Source organism: Musca domestica, unplaced genomic scaffold (assembly GCF_030504385.1).
Source record: "Musca domestica strain aabys unplaced genomic scaffold, Musca_domestica.polishedcontigs.V.1.1 24, whole genome shotgun sequence".
Classification (NCBI taxonomy): Eukaryota; Metazoa; Arthropoda; class Insecta; order Diptera; family Muscidae; genus Musca; species Musca domestica.
Window position 1 is genome coordinate 9335245 of NW_026712272.1, and position 23900 is coordinate 9359144.

Sequence of the window (23900 nt, forward strand, 5' to 3'; positions counted from 1 at the left end):
GAAATGAAGTAATCCCCTTCATTGAAAGAGAGAGAGAGAGATAACGGCAATCAGCTGTTTAGTATCTATGGCAATGTTGCCATTTTAGCGTTTAATTTACGGTTTGACGATTTTGTGTAAAAGTGCTAGGGGCTTTTGAAATGGATTTTTTAATTGGTTTGAAGTAAAAAAAGGTCACAGAAATTGGTTTTTGTTGTTTTTTTGGTAGTGAGCCCAAGGTAAGAAAAGTTACATGGAGTAATGGAGGAATTAAAAAAAAACAATTGGACGATTAGTGATTTTTTTTAATGGCAATTAAAATGTCTTCAAAAACAATTTTAAAAGTATCAGTCGGTGTTGCCAACAGATGTATACCCTCAGCCTCGATATTTTAAATATATTTTGACTTTTGTTATGATTATTCAAATTGTTGACCCTCTATGGAGTAAGTTCTGAAGGAATAGCCCAATATTGTCCATTTCGTATCGGACCTAAATAAATATGATAAAAATATTGCGACGTGTCAGGTTTGGACTATATCGACTACTTCTCAATCGTTATATGAGATATGTGCAAATTTTTGGAAATTGTGGAAATATGCGTGAGGTAACAGATATAGCAGACCGAAATATTCCACTCCACCTAGCCTAGATAAAAAATATTGGCATGGGCAAAATTTAATCAAAGTCGAATATTTTTATCCAAATTTATGGGAAGTCATAAATTCCGACTCTTTCCATTGCCATATCAGATTTCTGGTTGGGGAATATATTTAGATATAGCAATTCGCCGACTTGTTAAGATAGATATATGTATTTGAAATTGTGATTCTTTGTGGATGAGGTACCATAGGGCTTCGGAGATATTTATTATCATTACAACAGATTTGGATGTGTGAAATTTGAAAAGAGTTCGATGCTTATTCCGCGTTTTGTTATTCAAAATTTTGACACTTTTGTGGGGGAGGTACCAGAAGGAGTGTGCCGATATGGGATGTGTGAAATATGAAGAGCACCGACTGCTTATATCGGATTTTATAATCATTTTGGTTATTCAAAATTTTGTCCCGTTGTGGGGGAGGTATCAGAAGGAATGGTCCGATCTGTTCCTTCTTTATAACAGATCTTGTGTTGATGGAAATATTGAGATGTGCCAAGTCTAGAATGGAATCGGATGATAATTTCGCGTTTTATGAGCTTTTATGAAAATTCGAAATTTTGACCCTTTGTGGGGAAGGTACCAGAAGGTGTGGACCGGTATATTCCATTTTCAAAACAGATTTTGTCTGAGTAAATATAATGTCGTGTGTGAACTATGAAGAGAACCGGATGCTTATTTCGAATTCTATGATCGTTTTGGTTATTCAAAATGTTGACCCTTCGTGGGGGAGGTACCCGTAGGAATGGTTCGATTTCTACCATCTTTATAACAGATCTTGTGTTGATGGAAATATTGAGATGTGCCAAATCTGGAATGGAATCGGATGTTAATTTCGCGTTTTATGAGCTTCATGAAAATTCAAAATTTTTACCCTTTTGTGGGAGAGGTACCAGAAGGAGAGCACCGAGATATTCCATCTTCACAGCAAATCTTGTGTTAGTAGAAATAATGGGATGTGTGAAATTTTAAGAGAGTTGGATGCTTATTTCGGATTTTATGATCGTTTTGGTTTTTTCAAAATTTTGACCCTTTGTGGGGGAGGTACCAGAAGGAATGGTCCGATCTCTACCATCTTTATAACAGATCTTGTGTTGATGGAAATATTAAAATGTGCCAAGTCTAAATGGAATCGAATGTTAATTTCGTGTTTTATGAGCTTCATTGATATTCAAAATTTTGACCCTTTGTGGGGGTGGTACCAGAAGGAGTGCGCCGATATGTTCCATTTTCACAGCAGATCGTGTGTTAGTAAAAATAATGACATGTGTGAAATTTGTAGAGAACCGAATGCTTATTTCAGATTTTATAATCATTTTGGTTTTTCAAAATTTTGACCCTTTGTGGGGGAGGTACCAGCAGGAATGATCCGATCTTTACCATCTTTATTACAGATCTTGTGTTGATGGAAATATTGAGATGTATCAAGTCTTGAATGGAATCGGATGTTAATTGCGTGTTTTATGAAATTTTGAACCTGCGTGGGGGGGGGGGTACCCGAAGGGGAGCACTGATATATTCCATCTTCACAGTAGATCATATGTTAGTAGAAACATTGTGATATATGTGATTTTAAGAGAACCGAATGCTTATTTCGGATTTTATAATCGTTTTGGTTATTCAAAAATTCGACCCTTTGTGGGGGAGGTACCAGAAGGAATGGTCCGATGTCTACCATCTTTATAACAGATTTTGTGCTGATGGAAATATTGAGATGTGCCAAGTCTGAATGGAATCGGATGTTTATTTCACGTTTTATAAGATTCATGAAAATTCGAAATTTTGAACCTTTGTGGGGGTGGTACCAGAAGGAGTGGACCGATATATTCCATCTTCACACATGGCCTTCGGTTAATAAAAATATTGGGATGTGTGAAATATTAAGGGAACCGAATGCTTATTTCGGATTTTATAATCGTTTTGGTTATTCAAAATGTTGACCCTTTGTGGGGAAGGTATTAGAAGGAATGGTCCGATCTCTACCATCTTTATAGCAAATCTTGTGTTGATCGAAATATTGAGATGTGCCAAGTCTGAATGGAATCGGATGTTAATTTCGCGTTTTATGAGCTTCACGGATTTTCAAAATTTTGAACCCTTTGTGGGGGAAGTACCAGAAGGAGTGAACCAATATTATCCACCTTCACATCAGACCTTGGTTTAATAAAAATAATGACATGTGTGAAATATGAAGAGAATCAGATGCTTATTTCGGATTTTATAACCGTTTTGGATATTCAAAATTTTGACCCTGTGGGGGAGGTACCAGAAGGAGTGGACCGATATATTCCATCTTAACACCAAACATTGGGTTAATAGAATTATTGTAATGTGTGAAATATGAAGAGGAACCGGGTATTTATTTTGGACTTTATAGCCGTTTTCGTTATTTAAAAGTTTGACCCTTTGTGGGGGAGGTACCAGAAGGAGTGAACCAATATTGCCCATCTCCGAGTTCGACCAAAGTTTGATAATAATATTACGATGTACCAAGTTTGGACTAAATCGGATACTCCCTTCGAAAGTTATCGTGCACACCAGCCAGACGGACATCGATAGATCGACTCCAAATGTCCTGAAACGGATTTAGTCCGTTATTTCTTTGAGGAGCACGTTTTGGCCATATCTAATGATATATATCCTCTCTCTAGCCACATGGCTGAGGGTATAATAATTTGAAATAGGTCTTTAAAGTCAACGCTGCAGTAAATAGCATTTTTTTTTGTTCCAGACACCCTCCCTCCGCATTCATTGACTTTAAGCCATAAACTGGAACTAGAGAAGAGAATTACCAAATAGACATCTGTCTACATTTTGTTGTTGTTGTTGCTGCTGCTGCTGCCGTTGTTATCTATTCGAGGAAAATGATGTTGACAATTTTCCAATGCAATGTTGTCAAGTTTCCATATTTGAGCTGTTTGTGGATTATGGCCGCCAGAGAGAACCAGAGAATGCCAGCACAGCACATAAACGAGACGGGTTGATAGACAGACAGACGGATGGACGGGAGGGACATGCAGTTGGTCTTGTCGAAATACAATATAAACAAACATTAAAGCCAGAATAAAAACTGGCAAAATTCCTCCCATGCCACCCGGCAGCATGGGAGCAGCAGTAAGAAGCGGGTCGCTGATGGCGGGTTCTACAGCAACATTTCCTTCCTGGATGGATGAGTAGAGAAAAAATGTTGCTCGTGGTTGTCTGTTTTTATTATTGTAGAGCATCATCCATCCATCCATCAATTCGTCCATAATGTGTTTTGTTGCAGATTTAACATAGATGAAAGTATGGAATGCAACCAACACCATCTCCGCTGTCCTCCTCCTCCTTCTTCCTCTAACATTCAACACTTGGAGTAAAGGAATTTTTTCTGGCAAAAAAAAAAAATGCAAAATAATACCAAACTAAAGCTTTGTAAAAATATGGGAAATAAGTCAGGCTGCCATCATCATGAGAGGCAGGAAGCAGCCTTAGGAATCCAGAACACCCACATATACATACATATTCTAAAAAGTAATATGTCCTCTTTAAAGAGACCCATGAGAAAGCGAGAAATGAAGAGAAAGGGAGAGTGGGTCTCAACAACTTCTGGGAAAATTTCAAAAAAGAGCAATTCAAGGAAAAACAGGCCAGGACGAACTTTGAATACCCTTCATAATTTTTAACGAATTTGGAATTTTTCAAAAAAAAATATTTAAATCCGTTAAAAATTCTGTTAAAATATTCAAAATACCGAATATAGTAGGGAACCGTTATATGTGGGCTATACGACGACCTGGTCCTGCATTGGAAATTTTCTGTCACAGGCTGCAGTACCCGTTACGAACTGTAAATACGAAATTTGAAACAATTCCGGTGAATAATGTACCTAAAATCCTCAAAATACCGAATATAGGGAGGTACCGATGTAGGGAAGCTATACGAAGACGTGGACCTGCATAGATAATTTTCTGTCACAGGCTATAGTACCCATTACGAACTTCAAATACAAAATTAGAAACAATTCCGGTAAAAAATGTCGCAAAAATCCTCAAAATACCGAATATAGGGAGGTACCGTAATGTGAGAGCTATACGAAGACCTGGACCTACAAAGACAATTTTCTGTCACAGGCTGTGGTACTCATTAGGAACTTCAAATATGCAATTCCGATGAAAAATATACCTGAAATCGCCAAAATACCGAATATAGGGAGGTAGGATATATGGGGACTATACGAAGACCTGGACCTGCCAAGACAATTTTCTGTCACAGGCTGTGGTACCCGTTACGAACTGCAAATACGAAATTTCAAATAATTCCGGTGAATATTGTACCCAAAATCGTCAGAATACCAAATATAGGGAGGTAGGATATATGGGGGCTATACGAAGACCTGGACCTGCATAAGCGATTTATTGTCTCAGGCTATAGTACCTATTAGGAAATTTAAATACAAGATTTGAAATAATTCCGATAAATAATTTCGCTGAAATCATCAAAATACCGAATATAGGGAGGTACAGTTATATGGGGGCTATACAAAGACCTGGACCTGCCAAGACAATTTTCTGTCACAAGCTGTAGTACCTGTTACCAAATGCAAATACGAAATTTGAAACAATTCCGGTGAATAATGTCGCTGAAATCATCAAAATACCGAATATAGGGAGGTACCGTAATGTGAGAGCTATACGAAAACCTAGACCTGCAAAGACAATTTTCTGTCACAGGCTGTAGTACCTGTTACCAACTGCAAATACGAAATTTGAAACCATTCCGACGAATATTGTACCTAAAATCGTCAGAATGCCGAATATAGGGAGATATGATATATGGGGGCTATACAAAGACCTGGACCTACAAAGATAATTTTTTGACACAGGCTGTAATACCTATTAGGAACTGCAAATACGTAATTTGAAATAATTCCGGTGAATATTGTACAAAAAACACCAAAATACCGAATATAGGGAGGTATAGTTATGTGGGGGTTATACCTAAACGTGGACCTATATAGCCCATTTTTTCATACCAAAAGTCCTGCAGACATAATATACATTTGAGTAAAATTTTATCAATCTACTTCAATTCGTTCGGAAGCTAGAGTGATTTCCACAGATGGATGGACGAACGGACATCGCTAAATCCGACATAGAATTTTATGCTTTGTGGGGTCTAAAATGTATATTTCGAGGTTTTACAAACGGAATGACAAACCTAATATACCATCCATACTATGGTGGAGGATATAAAAATTAAAGAAAATAAGGATAACAAGGACATACAGACATATGCCAGTGTAGGGCTAGCTCATCATCCGCTTGACGTGTGTGAGTGTGTGTGTATGTGTGTGCCAGACAATATCCTCGCAAGGATAATATTTTTGCAAACAACTTAACGACGAGATCCTACTTGGGATGCCAAAATGAGAAACGAATAAACGAACGCACCGAACAGATGAATGATAAAAATTGGTTTGCGGGGAACGACATTGTTTTTGTTCTTCCTGCTGCTGCTGCAACAGCAGCAACAAAAAAAAAAGGATTTCGTTGTGTACACGACATGAAGATAGATTGAATTTCTAACTGAAATGATGGCTTGCCAAAACGGAGCGAAAACTAAGAACCTCAATAATATCCGGTCGTACATTTGAATGACAGGCACTGCCTAGAGAGAGAGAGGGAGAGAGGGAAAGAGGAGGAAGGACTAAGATATTATAACTCATTTATTTTATGATACAAAAAAAAAAACATGAAGAACAAAAAACAATAGATAAGGAAGAAGGATAAATGATAAGCAGTGATTTAAAGAGAGGAATTCACTTTTAAGGACTTTTACTTCACATGAGATTCCAGCAGGAATTGAGGGAATGCCAGAGAACATTATATGTTCAATATTAAGAAATATATTCATAAGGGAGCCAGATTACAATTTTTGATAAGGGCTCTGATAATAGATTTCTTTCCGAAATTTCTAATAATTTTTTTTTTTTTAATTTTTCCGAATTTTCTACATTTCTTCTAGAATTTAAACCAATTTCGAAAACGTTTTGATTTCAGTGAACAACCCCATACAACTTTTTTTAACAAAATTGGAAGGAATTCGAAATCTCGGAAATTTCCATATAAAATCTCTTCTGGATCGTATTTGCAATCTTCCGAAATCTTAGAGGATATTTTTTCAAATTTTTTAAGCAATAAACCCGACTTAAATTTTATTAACTATAAAAAATAGAGGGCAATAAAGTAAGAAACATGGCAGCAAGGCTGAAATCTTATCCCGCGGAAAGCATTTTTCTCCAGAGAACATTCCTTCACTCATGAATAATTGTGGGGAAAGTATTTGCAAATATGGCAATACTATTTGGTCTTTTCGCATCTTGTGTACCCTAATGCCTGTGGCAAATGTCAATTTAGCCATATGGCAAAAGAAGTTATATATCATTTGATACGACCAAAACGTGCCTCATCGAAATAACGATTTTAGACCCTAGGTCTCTTTGGCCCAAATCGGTTTCAGGACATTTGGAGTCGATCTAGAGATGATCGTCCGTCCGTCTGTCTATGTGGCTGGCTGGTGCGCACGATAACTCTCGAAGAAGTATCCGATTTTATCCAACATTTGTACATCGTAATATTATTCTCAAGCATAGACCGAGTTCGGAGATGGGCAATATCGGTCAACTCCATCTAGTACCTCCCCCCAACAAAGGGCGGAATTTTCGAAAAAATATATATTTTACTGCACCGAAAGAGAATGGATAAACCGATTTTGCTTCAACTTTGCAAATCCTAATAGTTGCGTCAATGCTAGGTTAGGTTCTTTCCATAAGCCCTGCCCCGCAAAGGGTCAAATTTTCAATAATTATTACTCTTATAAAATGTAATATAAGATTCCGATTGTCTTGAAGTTACACATATCTCAATATTTTTTATTAACCAAAGGTCTGGTGTTAAATGTATCGGTCCATGGCTTCTGGTACCTCCCCCACAAAAGGTTCAAAATTTTGAATACCAATGGAGGTCATAAAACACGAAATTAACATCCGATTCTTTTCAGACCTGGCACATCTTAATATTTCCATTAACGCAAGATCGGTTGTGATGATGGTAGAGATCGAACCATTCCTTCTGGTACCTCCCCCACAAAGGGTTAAAGTTTTGAATAACCAAAACGTTTAAAAAACCCGAAATAAGCATCCGGTTCTCTTTATATTTCACACATCCCATTATTTCTACTAACACAAGAACTGCTGTGAAAATGGGCCTTCAAGTACCTCTGTTATATAGAGAGCAAACCATTTCTTCTGGTACCTGCCCCACACAGGGTTCAAGATTTTAAAACACAAAATGCGAAATGAATGTCCAACTCTCTTCAAATTCCACACGTACAAAGCTTTTTTTACTATCACAAGATCTGTTGTGAAGAGATATATATCTGTCAACCCCTTCTGGTACCTTAACCACAAAGGGTATCAATTTCAAACTTGCGAAACTAATGTGTCTCTCTCTCTAATCATCTCTCTTCTAAATGGTCAAAAGGGGACAATTTTTTCCACTTTAATCCATAAATTATTTACTTCTAAATTGGGATTTAACCAAATCCGTGTAGATGCGGCTTTTACATGGACAAATAAATCGAGGGTTACGAGGGCTACTCGCTCGTATTTATAGCTCCTCATCAATACCGAGATCCACAATGTGGGGAATTCTACCACCCTAATCACGTTCATTAGTCAGTTAGCATGTCAGCAAATAAAAACATAACATGTAAACAATAAATATTACAATACTTATAAATACGAGTAAGTAAGAGACGGACGTCACAATGAGAATTAAAGGTGATTTTCCAGCTTTATCTCTTTGGCAGCACTGCTTTGTGCAAACATCTGCAGTTTGATCTTTAATCTATGGTGTTTGGTCGGAAATGGTGTTTCATGAATTCCGTGTAGACGCTGCTTTTACATGGACAAATAAATCGACAGTTACGAGGCCCACTCACTCGTATTTATAGCCCATCAATATCACCGTAATCACGTTCATTTGTCAGCATGCCAGCATGCCGGCTTACACAAACAATACATGTAATTATATAATATATAATTATAAATACGAGTGAGTAAGAGACGGACGTCAGAATGAGAATTAAGGGTGATTTTCCAGCTACTATCTTTTTGGCAGCACTGGTTTTTGCAAAAATCGTCAATTTGGTCTTTAATCTATAAATTATATTATTTATGAAATGATGTTTCACCAAATTCGTGTAGACGGTGCTTTTACATGGGTAAATAAATCGACGGTTACGATCCCTACTCACTCGTATTTATAGCTCCTTATTAATACTACCGTAATAACGTTTATTTGTCAATGCCAGCTTGCCAGTATATACAAACATAACATGTAAACAATTACTATTACAGTAATTATAAATACGAGTGAGTAGGAGAAGGAGGTCACAATGAGAGTTATGGGTGATTTTTAAGCTATTATCTTTTGGGCAGTACTGGCTTAGGCAAAAATTTTCAGTTTTGTCTATAATTTCACCATGAAAATAAATACGAGTGAGTAAGAGTCGGACGTCACAATGAGAATTAAGGGCAATTTTCCAAATATCCAAATTATTAAATTTTATTATCAAAATATGTACTCTGCTAAGAAAATTCTTTGCACGTTTTTTCCATTTTGGGGTCAGTGCGAATCGTAATTGTGAATGGTTGAACATTGTATTTGACGTGCGGGGCCGGTCAATTAATCGCATAGATCAAGTGATTAAAACCTCATGTCTATACAGACGAGCCCAATTGGCACATCGTGTGATATCTGCCGAAATTGATTTATAGAACCCTACTTTTACGACTACCTTTTGTAGTCATCTATAGGCACGTCTTGTAACTATCATTTATTTTAGATTTTTTTTTTATCTAAATGTTAATAATTTGTTTCTCTTTCTCTCTTTTCAGATTATTCGAATAATATCTAAACCGTTCAAGCCTTTCAATTGTGGATTATTTTATACGACGTCAACAACATATTTGGAATATTAACACAAAAAAAATTAAACAAAAAAAAAAAAAACACAAGACGAGTAACAAAACACGGACATTTGAAAACAAAATCGAATTTTTTAAAAATTTGAAACTATTTTGGATTAGCAGAACAAAAATTAAATAAACAAGGTGAGATTATAAATTTGGATTTAAAGTAAAATTAAAGGAAAGAATATTTTTTCATTCCTTGTTATGCTTCTCAATTATCTATCTATGTATGAACTTTCCAAGAAGATACCTTCTGTTTTCAGCAGAAAACCGTCTGAAGTCTTCTTTGGTTATTAGAAAACCATGCAAGGTTTTTTTTGTGGGTATAAAATTGCTTAAGGTCTTTGGAAATTATTAGAAGGCCGTCAGAGATTTTCTGTGGTCAACAGAAGACAATCTGAATTATTTTATAATCAATAGAAAATCAGTAGATGTCTTAAGTGATCAATAGAAAACGACTTGAGGTCTTCTAAGATCAAAAGCAGAGAATCTGGCGCCTCCTATGTTCAAAAGAAGACCGTCTAAAATCTTTCATAGTCCATAGAAGAACGGCTAAGTCATTAGAAGACCTTTTGAGGTTTTCAGTGGTGCATGCATGAACGTTTGAGATCTTATATGGACAATATAGTAACGTCTGAGATCTCCTGTTGCTGAAAGGTCTTCTGATCGATGGATTTGGATGCTTATTAAGCCCTTTTTGAGCGTTTTGTTTTTAGAAATCTTGAACCCTATGTGGGGGAGGTACCAGAAGAAATGGTGCGATATCTGCCATCTTTATGACAGATCTCGTGTTGATAGAAATATTGAGATGTGCCAAGTTTAAATAGAATCGTATGTTAATTTCGCGTTTTATGAACTTTATGAACCAGAAGGAGTAGTCCGATATTGTCCATCTTCACAACACATCTTGTGTTGATAGAAGTATTGGGATGTGCCGAGTTTGAATGTAATCGGAAGCATATTTCGCGTTTTATGTCCCTAATGGTTATTCCAAATATTGACCCTTTGTTGGGGATGTACCAGAAGAGGTGATCCGTTCAATCCGTTACTCATACCAAGCCTTGTGTTAGTAGAAATGTTGAAATGTGTAGAGGGAAATATTGAGATGTACCAAGTATGAATGAAATTGGATGTTCATTTCGCGTTTTATGAGTTTCATGGATTTCCAAAATGCTGACCCTTTGTGAGGCACGTAGCAGAAGGTGTGGACCGATATATTCAATCTTCACACCAGATCATGGGTTAGTAAAAATGTTGTGATGTGTGTAATTTGAAGACAATCGGACTCTCAGATCACATTTTATATGATTTATAATTATTCAAAATGTTGACCCTTTGTGGGGGAGGTACTATATGGAGTGGATCGACATTGTCCATTTTCGCACCTGACTTAGCACCGATGCAAATATTAGGATTTGCAAAGTTTTAACAAAATACGATTATCCTTTTTTCCCGTGCAATAAAATATTATTTGAAAATTTGGGGCTTTTGTGGGGGGAGGTACAAGATGAAGTGGACTGATATTACCCATCTCCGAACTCAATCCAGGTTTGACAACAATATTACAATGTACCAATTCAGATACTTCCTTCGAGAGTTATCGTGCTCACCAGCCGGACAGACAGACATGCGGGCGGACATCGTTCAACGGATTTGGTCCAAGGAGACTTTTGCGAAAAAACTTCCCTCAATTGAATCTCCCCACACGACTTATCACCATCTGCCTTTTGAAGACTTCTAATGGATCTGTAATACCTATAAACTATGTTGATGGGTCTATGGCCTGCGACATTATGTGACGGCGTCGACTTCCTTTACTAGAAGATAGTTCTCACGTCCTCAAACAGTGTGACATGAATGATTGTATCAAATGCCTCGGATAGGTCAAAGGGCTACCAACACTGTTCTATCACACGGCCTGTTTTGGTTCAATACTCTACTAATATGTGTGGAAATGGTTCAATACTCTACTAATACATTGATTGGCAACTGGATAGATTCCTTTAATGCTGGGGAGGAGTTAAGCCTCGAGAGTCTTAGCTACTGGCGACAAAAGCGAAATCGGCCTGTACGACTCGCCTTTGCTGGCATCATTGCCTGGCTTAAGTGGCGGGACCATTCGACCCATTTTCCAATCTTCGGGAACTATGTGGGTGGCTAGCAACAAGTTGAGAACTTTCGTCAGGTATTCAGCTATTTGTGTCGATTCTTTCCACGTATTATTTTTTTGAAAGGCTTTATTATATTTTTATATTATTTTCTAATGGTCCACTACCACATTCGATATCCCCGCCTAATTCCTCATCTCAGATCTACCTTCTATCGTTTCCGGCGACAAAGTTTTGAAGCCTACTTGCTCTCAGAAGCTCTAAAATGTTGATCTGCTTCGTCATATACAACAAATTCTCCCAAATTTTTAATTTCATTATTCGTTATTCAGGAAGCTGTCAAAAATATGGAAATAGATTGCAATAAAATCAATGTTAGTTGTTTAAACTACGTGATTTTTATAAAAAAATACTCACCCTTCGATAGAATCTCACCACATGACTTATTTCATCACCAGCTGCTTCGCGACTGAATCTATAACCAAAATGTGTAAAGAGAAATCGATAGATCATGGAAAAAATATGAGAGAAACTTTGAGTGATCTTGGTTGAATCACAAGGTTTAAATTTTTGTACTTCTTCCAACTCTAACTTAGCTTGGGAGTCTATTTTTCTCCTTTCCCTCACCTATCTTCACTACTTTAGTTAATTAGTATGCCAACCGTGTATTGTAATACTCATACACTGCTCTCCTCTCTCTCCACTTCACACATTGTTCGATTAAGTCCTCGTCGTCTTTATTTAATGAAGAATTTCATTTCGCATTAATTTTTTATGATTATTTATTCTCATCTCACACTACCCTACCTACTTTCATTAGTGTCAAATAATGGAAACTGTTTCGTTTCTTTCTTTTTTTCGCTCTCATTGTCGCAAACTGACTTGACTCTCCTCATTCATATTTATTTACATTCACTAGCAACAGCAGCAGCAACAACAACAACACCAAACGACAGCAGCAAAGGCTTCAAAACATTTCAATTTCGGCCTTGTGCTAAAAAAAGAAGAAGAGAAAAAAACCCGAGAACTAAATTAAGCTGCTGCCGCAATTGCTTATTTGTTTGCTTTTTTGCTTCTTCTTGCTCTGTCAGCACAAAAACAAAAATACAAACTTTGCTTTTAATGGGATTGCTGGCTGGCTGCACGGTGATGTACATACATACATACATGGTTTTTTTTCGTTGGTTGCCCATCAACTATTCAGTTTTTGCCTTTTCCCCTTTCCCGCCACCCCAAATTTTCTGTCATTCTATTTTGCAAATCCCTAACGGTGGCTTTCAACCATTCACACACATACACCACACCACCATATTTTTCAATGTAATCATCTTCTCTCTGCTCTGCTGCCTTCGTTTGTAATCTTAGCTGTTGTTTTGCTGTGTCATGGAGTGGGGGGTTTGTTGTGTGCGTGTGTGTATGGGGGATTGCCGCCAAGGAAGCAAACATAAATACACAAATTCCCCACTATGGTGGGAGGCGACAAGCCCACATTTCATGCAGCAGCAGCAGCAAAACTAATGGCAGAGAGAATGAAATAATAAAGAAAACATTGAAACAACAAAAAAAAGTTCTCCATTTACGAAAAATCGATAAAAGCAATTAATGCAAAAGGCAGGCAGGCACCCTTAACACACACACACCCCATGCACCCATTTCTTTTTCTCTGCTGTAATATTAAATTTATCCAGCAGAATACACAAGATTTGTTGACGTTGTTGTCGTTGGCTACACGCATATTCATTCAACATGGAGCGACCTGTATAGTGCTGCAGCAGCATAGTGGTGTGTGTATTGCTTACAGCCTGTTCCACGATGTCGAAAGAACACGTTCGCACAACTTTTACACGACAAACAGCTGATTTCCGTTCCACTAAAATCCATCAGAACGAAAATTTGCACGAAAATCAAAGCGAACGAAAACGTAAGCATTTCAGTGTAATTTTGCGTTCCACTATCTTTTTTCTTTCGTACGCATGCGAACACAAATGTCAAAATCAGTCACTTGTGTGTTTGCTGTCGAATGATAAAAATTAAGGAAAATTGTTGTAACATAAACATTCCTTGATTGAAAATGGAAAGAAAAATGTAAGTAAAAATAATAAATGCAATTTAATCTGTGAACAACAAATATATATTTTTTTATTTTCTCAATTCCAGCACGAAAAAACTACACAGCTGCGGGCACTAGTTGAGTATATGGGGGAGAATCCTAAGTTCGCCAGAGGAGTGCCAATTTTTGGAAGCAGCAGGCAATCCCATGAAGACCACTGGAAGACACAAACCTAGAAAAAATCATGTTTTTATTATTTCAAAAATGTAAAAATACAATCATACTTACTGGTTGTTAGGTACTTCAAATAAATTCGAAGCATCTCTTAAATGCCTCCGTGGCACAATTTGAACCTCCTCCTCATCATCCATAAAAAATAGGGCTACAGAAATATTCATTTTTTTTCTTTTTTAAGAACACAAATAATCTAAACACAATCACTAGAAATTTTATTTTGTTTGTTTATTTACAATTTGTTTGTTTACAACTGAACTGTCAGTTGAGACAGAGCCACTGCTGCTTTTTCGCGTTTAAATTAGACATTTGGCGCTTTTTTTGCCTTATTTCGCGATTAATTTTGCCAAAAAATATTTTGCAACACTGAATCACGTAAGGCTATGCGAAAGAAAGAACGAAAGTTAGTGGAACGCATTCTTATGCGAAAGTGAGTGAGTTGCCTTCGTTCGCACAAATTTTCTTTCGAGATCGTGGAACAGGCTGTTAGTTTTAGCAAACGTCATCATTAAATTTCTTTCCGCCATCGTCATTATTTACTTCGTTCTAAATTGTTATTATACAATTGTCTAGGGTTGCCATTGGGCAGTTTAAGGAGAGAAGGATATTTTTTAAATAATAAATTGCCTTTAACGTTGTTTAAATACATTCCTTTATTAATTTTCGCAAAGTAATGTGATTTTAGGGATTTTAAGATCGATATGTGGACTACGTCTCTTACATAGGGAAACATAGGTTGATTTTCGTCCAAATGGTAAAAAGTGTATTTCTTTGAATGAAAGTTAAAAAAAGAATGAAAACTTGATAAGAATGCGATAAAAGATACATTGAAAATAGCCCGAGATGTTCTTCGGCTCAATTAGGTGCATTTTATTGAATTAAAATACAATCTGAAGTCTTCAATGAATAACAAAAAAGGTATTATATATGTGATGGTAGGGATTTGTAGATCGTTTTGTGTACCACATCTCTTACATAGGGAAACATAGGTTGATTTTTGTGCAAATGGTAAAAAGTGTATTTTTTGAGTGGAAATTGAAAAAAATAAAATGAAAATGCAATGATAGGTATATTGAAGATCGCCAGACATGCTCTTCGGCTCAATTAGGGGTCTTTTATTTAATTAAAATACAATATGAAATCTTCATTGAATTGCAAAAGGTATTATATATCCTTTTAAGACAAAAAAAGACTATTTTCATTCGTCTATGGTCTACAGAAGGGGGTTCTTAATTCGTTTTTATTCAATGGAACATAGTTGGGCATGTTCTGTGGTCAATAGGAGATCTGTAAAGTGGGATTTTCTAACAAATTCCATTATCTACCGAAATTACAAGCAATTCCGCCATTTGGCATTATTTACGTCATTTTCTAGTGTTGCCATTGTTGAGTTTAAAGAGAGAAGGCTTTTTTTAATTATAGATTGCCTTAAATGCTGTTAAAAAAGATTTTTTCTATTAATTTACGCAAAGTTATGTGATGGTAGGGATTTGTTGATCGATTTGTGTCCCACGTCTCTTACATAGGGAAACGTAGGTTGATTTTCGTCCAAATGGTAAAAAATGTATTTCTTTGAATGAAAATTAAAAAAAAAAAACAAGTTAAAAAGCGTAATTCGGATTTGCCGACAGACGTTAAAAATTGTTAAAATGTTCGTGAGGTACCAAAGGACACACAGGGTGAGATAAAAAACTGCAACAAAGTCAAACGCCATTATTTTTACATTTTTTTTTTAATTTTACTAAATGAAAGCAAAATCGGAAATAGCATCAAATTTTAGAATAAGTTTAGATTTGTTCGAATTGGCCACCTTCAAACGGCCAATGAAACCGTCACACGCTGCCCGAATGTTGCTCTGCGGTATTTTAGCCCATTCCCATCGAAGCGCTTGCTTGAGGTGATCGATTGGTATTTTTTAGTGCCAACCTTGCTTTCTAAAATACTCCAGGCACAATTCTCCAACGGATTGGTCTCCGGAGATTTTGGTGGCCATTGGCCATTCCTATTTTCTTGGGGCTCTAACAGTTTCTTTTCCAATAATGCGATCAATGGCAACCCTGTCTCCAAATCCCACATCCAAACTGCATTTATGTAGTATATCAGGTTGTGCACGTGTATAACTGTCATACATACACATAAATGCAAATATTCTGCTTTTTTTGTTATACAACTAAGTTTTATACATACAAAAAAGTCCATCAAATGTTGCGCGCTGCTTCCATGGGAGTGTACCACCTACCACCTCACTGTTGTTGTCCTCCACAAATAGAATAAAAAAATCAATTGTTCCTCTTTGGTGGGTTGCATTTTCTCTTTCTCAAAATCATTGAGACCTTTTTCAATGAGAGAGAGCATCAAAACATTGAGTTATGTTTTGCACGTGTTTGTGGAGTGAGTGTGTGTGTCAGGCCAACCTCGAGAGCGAGAGAGAGTGATTATTTATTTCCTTTAACTGGCCTCTGCTGGCGCAACGACAGCAACTGCGACGCAGTCAAAATTACCGCAGTCGACGTTGAGAATATGCGTTGCCGTTATGGAGCACAACAATTGAGCCAGCCGGTGCTGCCTATGTTGTCTCTTCTCATGAGAGGGTGGGGGGGAGTTAATGTCATTCGTTGTTGTACATAAAGTCAACGTAAACGGTGCTGTTGGGTGGTGGTGATAATGATGTTGAACAAAAAAACAAATGACGGCGTCGTTGCCGCCACAGCCAACGCCGTTGTTAATAATGATGTTGTGTCTGTGGTATGGTTGGCAATCCCGATAACCATGATGATGATGACGATAATGCTTTTGTTTTGGCGGTGGGTGATGATTTGGTTGCAGTCGTGTTTTGTTGCTTGATTTTGTTTTGCTAAGCTGCGTGAGAATGGGGTTGTTGCTGGCCGCCCGCCCGGTTGGTATTTGATTATTTTTTCGTGTTTTCTTTGTGTGTTTGTGTGCTTTAATGTAATTCTCTATATTGCAGGGTTGTCCATAAAATTGGGTGGTTTTGTTGGTCGGCAGATTTTTCTCATGCAATGAAGCACCCACCACCACCACCCATTGGAATGGGTGGGTATATTTTTCAATTTCTGTTGTGACTTTAATTTTCATTAAATTTAACAACTGGGTATAGATACTTTTATGTTTATTCACCGTCATCATTGTCGTATGTATGTATCTTTATTCTCATTGCTGTTAACAAATTCTTGTTGTTGCTTTTGCCCGTTATTGCTGTCCTATACTGGGTGTTGTTGTTGGCAGTTGTCACAAGCCCGGGGAGCTTTGTGTGCTGGCTGCCTGCTCAACATTAAAACTTTAAGAATTTAAGGTCGTTGGGAAAATTACCCAAAAAAATAAATTTAATTTACCAGCCAACCATCCAATCGACCAACATTTAAGGAGGGATGAAGTTTTATGACCTTTGCATGATGTGAGACCCAGGGATGAATGGTTGTCTGTGTGAATCTCTGTTTTATAGGTATTTTTGTGCGCGTGTGTGTTCTTGGACAAATTTCAATTTGCTGCTGCTTGAATTACAAATTAAATTGTGCAAAAAAAGGAAACAATATCATAGGGAAAATGAATAATGAATGCGGTAGGTCTGTGAAAAAGGGTTTTGCATTTTAAATGGCAATTTATTATTTACAAAAATTAGAAGGTGGTAATAGGAGCAGATATTGTTGGGTGTCATATGGGAAATAGATAGGGGTCTGTAAGCCGAAAACCGTCTGAGGCAAAGCAGGGAATGAAAAAGAACGTCTTTGAGATTAATGGATGGGAAATAGGGATCTGTATGTCGAAAACCGTTTGTGGTCCACCAGGGAAAATAAATGAGCATCTCTGAGATTAGTAGTAAATGCCTGAAAAATTGTTGAACAAATTTCAATTTGCTGCCGGTTAAAGTGAAATATAAGTAAGATTAAAGGTAAGTAAGTGGTGAATTTTTGGACTAATTTCAATAAGCTGCTGCTTAAAGTGAACTAAATTCTGCAAATGTGTTACGTCTATGATAAAGGATTACATTTTAAATGGCAATTTATTATTTACAAATTGAGAAGGTGGTGTTAGGAGGAGGCTTCGTTAGGTTTGTTATGGAAATAGGGGTATCTAGGTCGAAATCCGTCTAAGGTCAACCAGGGAAAATAAAACAACGTCTCTGAGATCAATGGAATTTTTGGATTAATTTCAATTTGCTCCTGCTTAAGGTGAATTACAAATTTTATTTTAAAATGAAGAAACAATATCGACGCGAAAATGAAAAATGTATATGTTAGGTCTATGATTAAGAATTGCATTTTAAACGGCAATTATTTATAAAATTTGAAGGCGGTAATATAAGAAGGCTTTGTTAGGTTCTGCATTGAAAATAGGGGTCTGTAGGTCGAAAAACGCCTGAGGTCAATTAGGGAAATTAGGGAAACGTCTCTGAAGTTGATGGTAAATAAGTGATATTGGAGGCACTAAATTTGAGGATTAAATAAATAAACTAATAAATAAAAATAGAAAACTTCGCATGTCGCATTTTTATACCCTCCACCATACATAGTGTATTATAAAATAATTTTAGACCCAGACGATTAAGCGTTGTACGTCCATCCGCCTACCCGTCTATTAGAATCACTCAAGTTCGAATATTTGCCACGATATCGTATATCCTCCATATGACTGTACCTCCCGATATTTGGTATTTTCATGATTTTAGCCACATTTTTCAATGGCATTGTCAGAAAATCCACACAAGGTGTTCCCTTTGAATACTTTACCCCCTGGAAGAGATTTGTCTGTATAGGTCTACGTTTTAATATAGCACCCATGTAACGCTACCCCGAGATATTCGATAATTCCAGGATTTTCGCGACATTATTCCCCGGAATTGCATCAATTTTCGTTATTGCACTTCGTAATGGGTATGCAGATCCACGTCTTAGTATAGCCCCCATACAACGGTACCTCCCTTTATTCTTTATTTTAATGATATATATTAGCGACATTATTCACCGGAATTCTTTCGAATTTCGTAGTGGGTATTATGTCTTTTTGCATTTGTCCGTCTGTCCGTCCATGCATTTTTGTGAACCAAATACAGGTCACATTTATTATCCGCTTGGGTTGAAAGTTCTCAAAAAATATTAGTTTGACCTAAGGACAAACCCTGTTGAAACTGATGAGAATTGATTCAAATTTAGATATAGCTCCCATATATACCTTCTTCCGATTTCGAGTTAATTGTGTACCAATTGGCTAATATCAGTCCAAATTTGGTGAAAATCGGTTCAGATATAGCTATAGTTCGCATACATATGTTTCATCCGATTTGGGGTTTTAAGTCTCTCACATGCGTAGTATTCACTCCACAACATTGATCAGCCTGTATCCAATACCAGAATTCTTCTCAAAAATCGTTAGCTAAATTTTTGCTCTTTTTCACAATTAAATGTTACCCAGCAAAAGAACTCTTAAGTTTTCCAAATAAAATACACTGCCACCACCATCAAATGTTGGCAATATTTACTATTTTCCCACCACCACCACCGTAACTTCGAATGACGGCAATCTAAAACCTGCTAAGCAACATTTTAAGCCTCAGGCCATGGGGAAATGTCAAATAATAAAAAACAAACACAGCAGAGGGTTGATGCTGCTGCACGGATGGCCTCAATTCATTGTTTTGAAAAGGAAGAATTGGTGTCAGTGACACATAGAGTTACAAGTTTTGGTGGCAGAATGACAATTGTTGTGTGCGGCGTTTGTGTGTTAATTTAATTAAATCAAAATTTTCATTGTGTTAATTTTTACATTTAAAATTCGAAATTGTGGGCCATAAGTTGGGCTAAAATAACAGTGAGTGGTTCATTATTATTTATTGTTAAATATTGAATAATTTTCTGTTATTTTTTATTTCAATTCTCATTACAATCCAAACATTTGCAACGAATTTCTTCTCCTTCTAAGTAAGTGTAGGGGGGTTCACATGTTATGATCTCAGCATTGCCATATTGTAAACAATGAACCACCTTACAGTTACTTGAAAAGAGATAATGCACTGTGAGAGCGCAGCATACTCATCAAACAGATGTAAACAACAGCACACGAAGGCCCTCAACACACACATGTGACACAAAAAACGGAAGTGCATCGTTTTCTTTTCGTTTATTAAATTCCAGGAGGGGATAAAAACATAATAAACAGTTAATAAAAGCTGGAAAAATCGAAAAAATATTTTATTGATTCATGGCAACCTACTCTCAATACATAAAATTATTTCGTAAGGACTTGACAATGCCATCATTGTTGCAGTTGTTGTTATTGCCCTTTAAACAATAATGTTTTACAAGGGGGCGACTTGTCTGGGGGACGAATATTGTGTGCAGCTTTTTGTTTAGCTGTCATCGCAAACACCACCTGTCCAAGACATGCATGCGGCCACGACTTAAAAGCAACAGTTTAATAGTCTTGTTTATGGCTTCCCATAAAGAAAAGAGAGGTGAAAAAATAAAATAAAACAATTGGGGGAAAATATATGGTGGTTTGGTTCTCTGCCTGTTTGTCATGCTCCTCCTGCTGCCATTGATCATGAGCTAAAATGCATAACTACTTGGGGAGAGTTATTGTTTTCTTTGTTGCAAAATATCTGTTGTAGGCACTTGTTATTGCCGATCGTAAATACAGCCAAAGGGGAAAACCGGCAGACAGACCGACCGACGAATAATCATATTTATGCCCAGCAGCACGATCGAAATGAAAAATATGTATGCTGCTGCCTGCCGCTCATGATTATTGTTGGGACTTGACTTGTTGTTATGGGAGAGAGATGAATCACCTCTGTCTCTCTTTCTCCCCCCGTTTTGGTACGTGCCTAAACAACTATGTTTTTTCTTAACTCTACTCTCTTCATGCAACATCATTGATCCCCATTGTTTTGTTTTGCTTTTTTCGTACTGACGGTAAGGTCAACGACGTTGGCTCTCCCTTCTTCTTGAGATGATGAAGATGAAAAGGGAAGAACCAGAAAACCGGAAAAATGAAACAAACAATAACAAGAAATCATGTGTTCATTTGGATGTATGAACATTATAATAATTGTATGTGGAATTTTGATGTTGTTAGTGTTGTATTATTCTTGCGGTTTTCAACATCTGTCTTTTTGGCAATGAAGATGATAATTTCATGACAAATGTCTGCCGACTATCTTGAAATTTATGCATTTTTTTGACATTTAGAAGGGATGCAAACATTCGTATGATGGGGAGAAAATTATGTGGCTTGGCGACATGCCTAGCAGCATATGGGAATGACATATGAGTAGGTAGGTATGCATATTATGGAAATATTATGGGTTCTCTTTGCCCCTACAAGACGTCTGAAGGGGGTTTTATACCCTCGACCATACGTAGTATAAAGCATGGTAGAAGAATACGGGTAGATACATCAACTCTTGGAATATTGATATGTCAAAAATTTCAAAATGTTTTTACAAAAATAAGTAGTTTTTTTATACGTTTTCTTATACGACGCCAATCGGAGGCTGTTATGGTGTGCATTTTTCAAAAGTTTTAACGAATTTTAATAATTTTTCTTTTAGAAATTTCAATTTTAAAATTGGTTTGACATTTCATTGTCCAAGCAGCTGTGTCAATGCGACTACCTAAATTTTTTTACCATGGTATGGAGAGTATATTGAGTTCGTCATTCCATTTGTAAAATATCGAAATAATAGTTTTTGACATAACAAAGAATATATATTCCTGATCAGCGTAAAATTCCAAGACGATTTAGTTAGCCCTGTCCGTTCAACCGTCCGTCCGTCTGTTGTAATCACGCTAGAGTCTAAACGAATAAAGATAGGAAGCTAAAATTTTGCACAGATCAGTCTTTTGTCTGCAGGCAGGTCAAGTTCGAAAATGGACTAAATTTGTCCACGTTATCGTATAGCCTCCATATACCTGTACCTCCCGATATTCGGTATTTTGCTGATTTTAGCTACATTTTTTCAATGAAATTGTCCGAAAATTCGCAAAAGGAGTTCCTTCTGCGTACTTTACCTCCCCCGAAGAGTATTGTCTACATAGGTCCACGATATCGTATATCCCCCATATTACTGTACCCCCGAATATTCGGTATTTTGATGATTGTTATCAAATTTTTTCAATGAAATTGTCTGAAAATCCACACAAGGAGTTCTTTCTAAGTACTTTACCCTCTGGAGGAGAGTTGTTTATATAGGCCCACGTTGTTCGTATAGCCCCCATACAACGGTACCCCCAATATTCGATATTTTGATTTCAATGGAATTATCTGAAAATAAACACAAGGAGTTCCTTTTGAGTACTTACGCTCTGGGGAGAGAATTGTTTATATAGGTTCTCGATATCTCCCATATAGCGGTACCCCCCGATTTTCGATATTTTGATGATTTTAGCCACATTTTCCAATGATATTGTCTGAAAATCCGCACAAAGAGTTCTTTCTTTACCCCCTGGAAGATTAATGTTTAGATAGGTCCGTGATATCGTATTTCCCCCATATAACGGTACCTCCCAATATTCGGTATTTGGATAATTTTTGCGACATTATTGAACGGAATTGTTTCAAATTTCGTATTTAGAGTTCGTAATGGAAAGTACAGTCAGTGACAGAAAATTGTCTATGCAGGTACAGGCCTCATTCATCAGTACAGGCCTCATTCATCAGTACCTCACTATACTCTTTTTTTTTGACGATTTTAGGGACATTCAAATTTCGTATTTGAATAGTGTAATGGCTTAAGATAAAAACTGCCTATGCCGCCACCCATGTATCCGTATAGACCCCAATATAACTCCTATATTCAGTATTTTTAAGATTTTAACAATATTTTTAAAGAATTTAATTTTTTTTTTTGAAAATTTCTAAACTCTTTTCAAATAGTGAAGGTTATTCAAAGTTCGACCCGGCCGAACTTACTGCTTGTTTACTTTTTTATATCAGGCCTTATTACCAAAAGACATTTTTTTATTCTTGTCGTTTTTATTTGTCAAAACAATCAATTGTTCACTTTCGATTTAGTGTTCCCTTAACATTGCGGACACTAGATTCTTCTTAACATAGGAACCACTAGATCGAGTTCCTTACGGTATAGAAAAAAACTAACAAGAGATGAATCCCTTTATTCAAAATCCCTCTTGGCACGACATTACCTCATTCCGATTGAAAGGCGTTCGTTTTTTCTCTCTCTCTCTTCTCAGTATTTTACTCTCATCCTACTTTTTTTCTCGACTTTTTGTTAACTTGTGTTGTTGCCGGCATATGTATTCATTTGAAGATATTCTTTATTAAATATTTATACAACATATCCTTTAACCTTGCCATACGTACATATTAAAGGATGTCATTTTTTAATTCAACACAAATGTCATATAAAATAGATTCCTTCTAACCTTCTCCTCTCGGTAGAGCCAAATAGAAAAAAGTGTCAGTTTCTTTTGCCATTTTCCGCTTCTTCTTTCTTTCATTGTCCCAATTTGCTTCATTACATTTTAATTTGGTTAATTTCGCCTTAATTATGTTATTTTCCCACTATCTTTCGGTATTTTGCAATTTGTTGCTGCCTCGCCTCTTGTTATAACGGTCAATGTATTCATTTGACATTTGCATAAAATGATGACGTCGTTTGGCGGCAGCATCAACTCAAGCCATAAGATTAACGGCGTCAGTGCAGCACAACATCTGTGTCTCTGCACGCACGCACTCACTCACACACCGCCGGACAACCTAATATGATGACGCATAAAATGTGTGGCACACAAAAAGTAAAATGGGGACCAAATGTACTTCTTTTTTTTTCTCGTTTGTTTTCATTTGATTTGGTTATTTTTACAACAAAATGTTTTTT

At 36.7% G+C, this 23900-nt stretch overlaps 1 protein-coding gene and 1 long non-coding RNA gene across 8 annotated transcripts in view; one reads left to right on the forward strand and one right to left on the reverse strand.

Moving 5' to 3' along the window:
• Positions 1–23900, forward strand: part of LOC101896384 (histone-lysine N-methyltransferase, H3 lysine-79 specific) — a 133367-nt gene that overhangs the window by 66149 nt on the left and 43318 nt on the right. For all 7 annotated transcript variants that reach the window (XM_059123326.1, XM_011292109.3, XM_059123330.1 and 4 more), the window contains exon 2: positions 9578–9793. The gene's annotated coding sequence lies outside the window, so the exon portion shown is untranslated. The remainder of the gene's footprint in view (positions 1–9577; positions 9794–23900) is intronic.
• LOC131802764 (uncharacterized) lies at positions 13869–14533 on the reverse strand. The gene is made up of 2 exons (XR_009342375.1): positions 14099–14533; positions 13869–14042 (listed from the first exon to the last, which is right to left on the reverse strand). It is a non-coding gene; the product is annotated as an uncharacterized LOC131802764 (long non-coding RNA).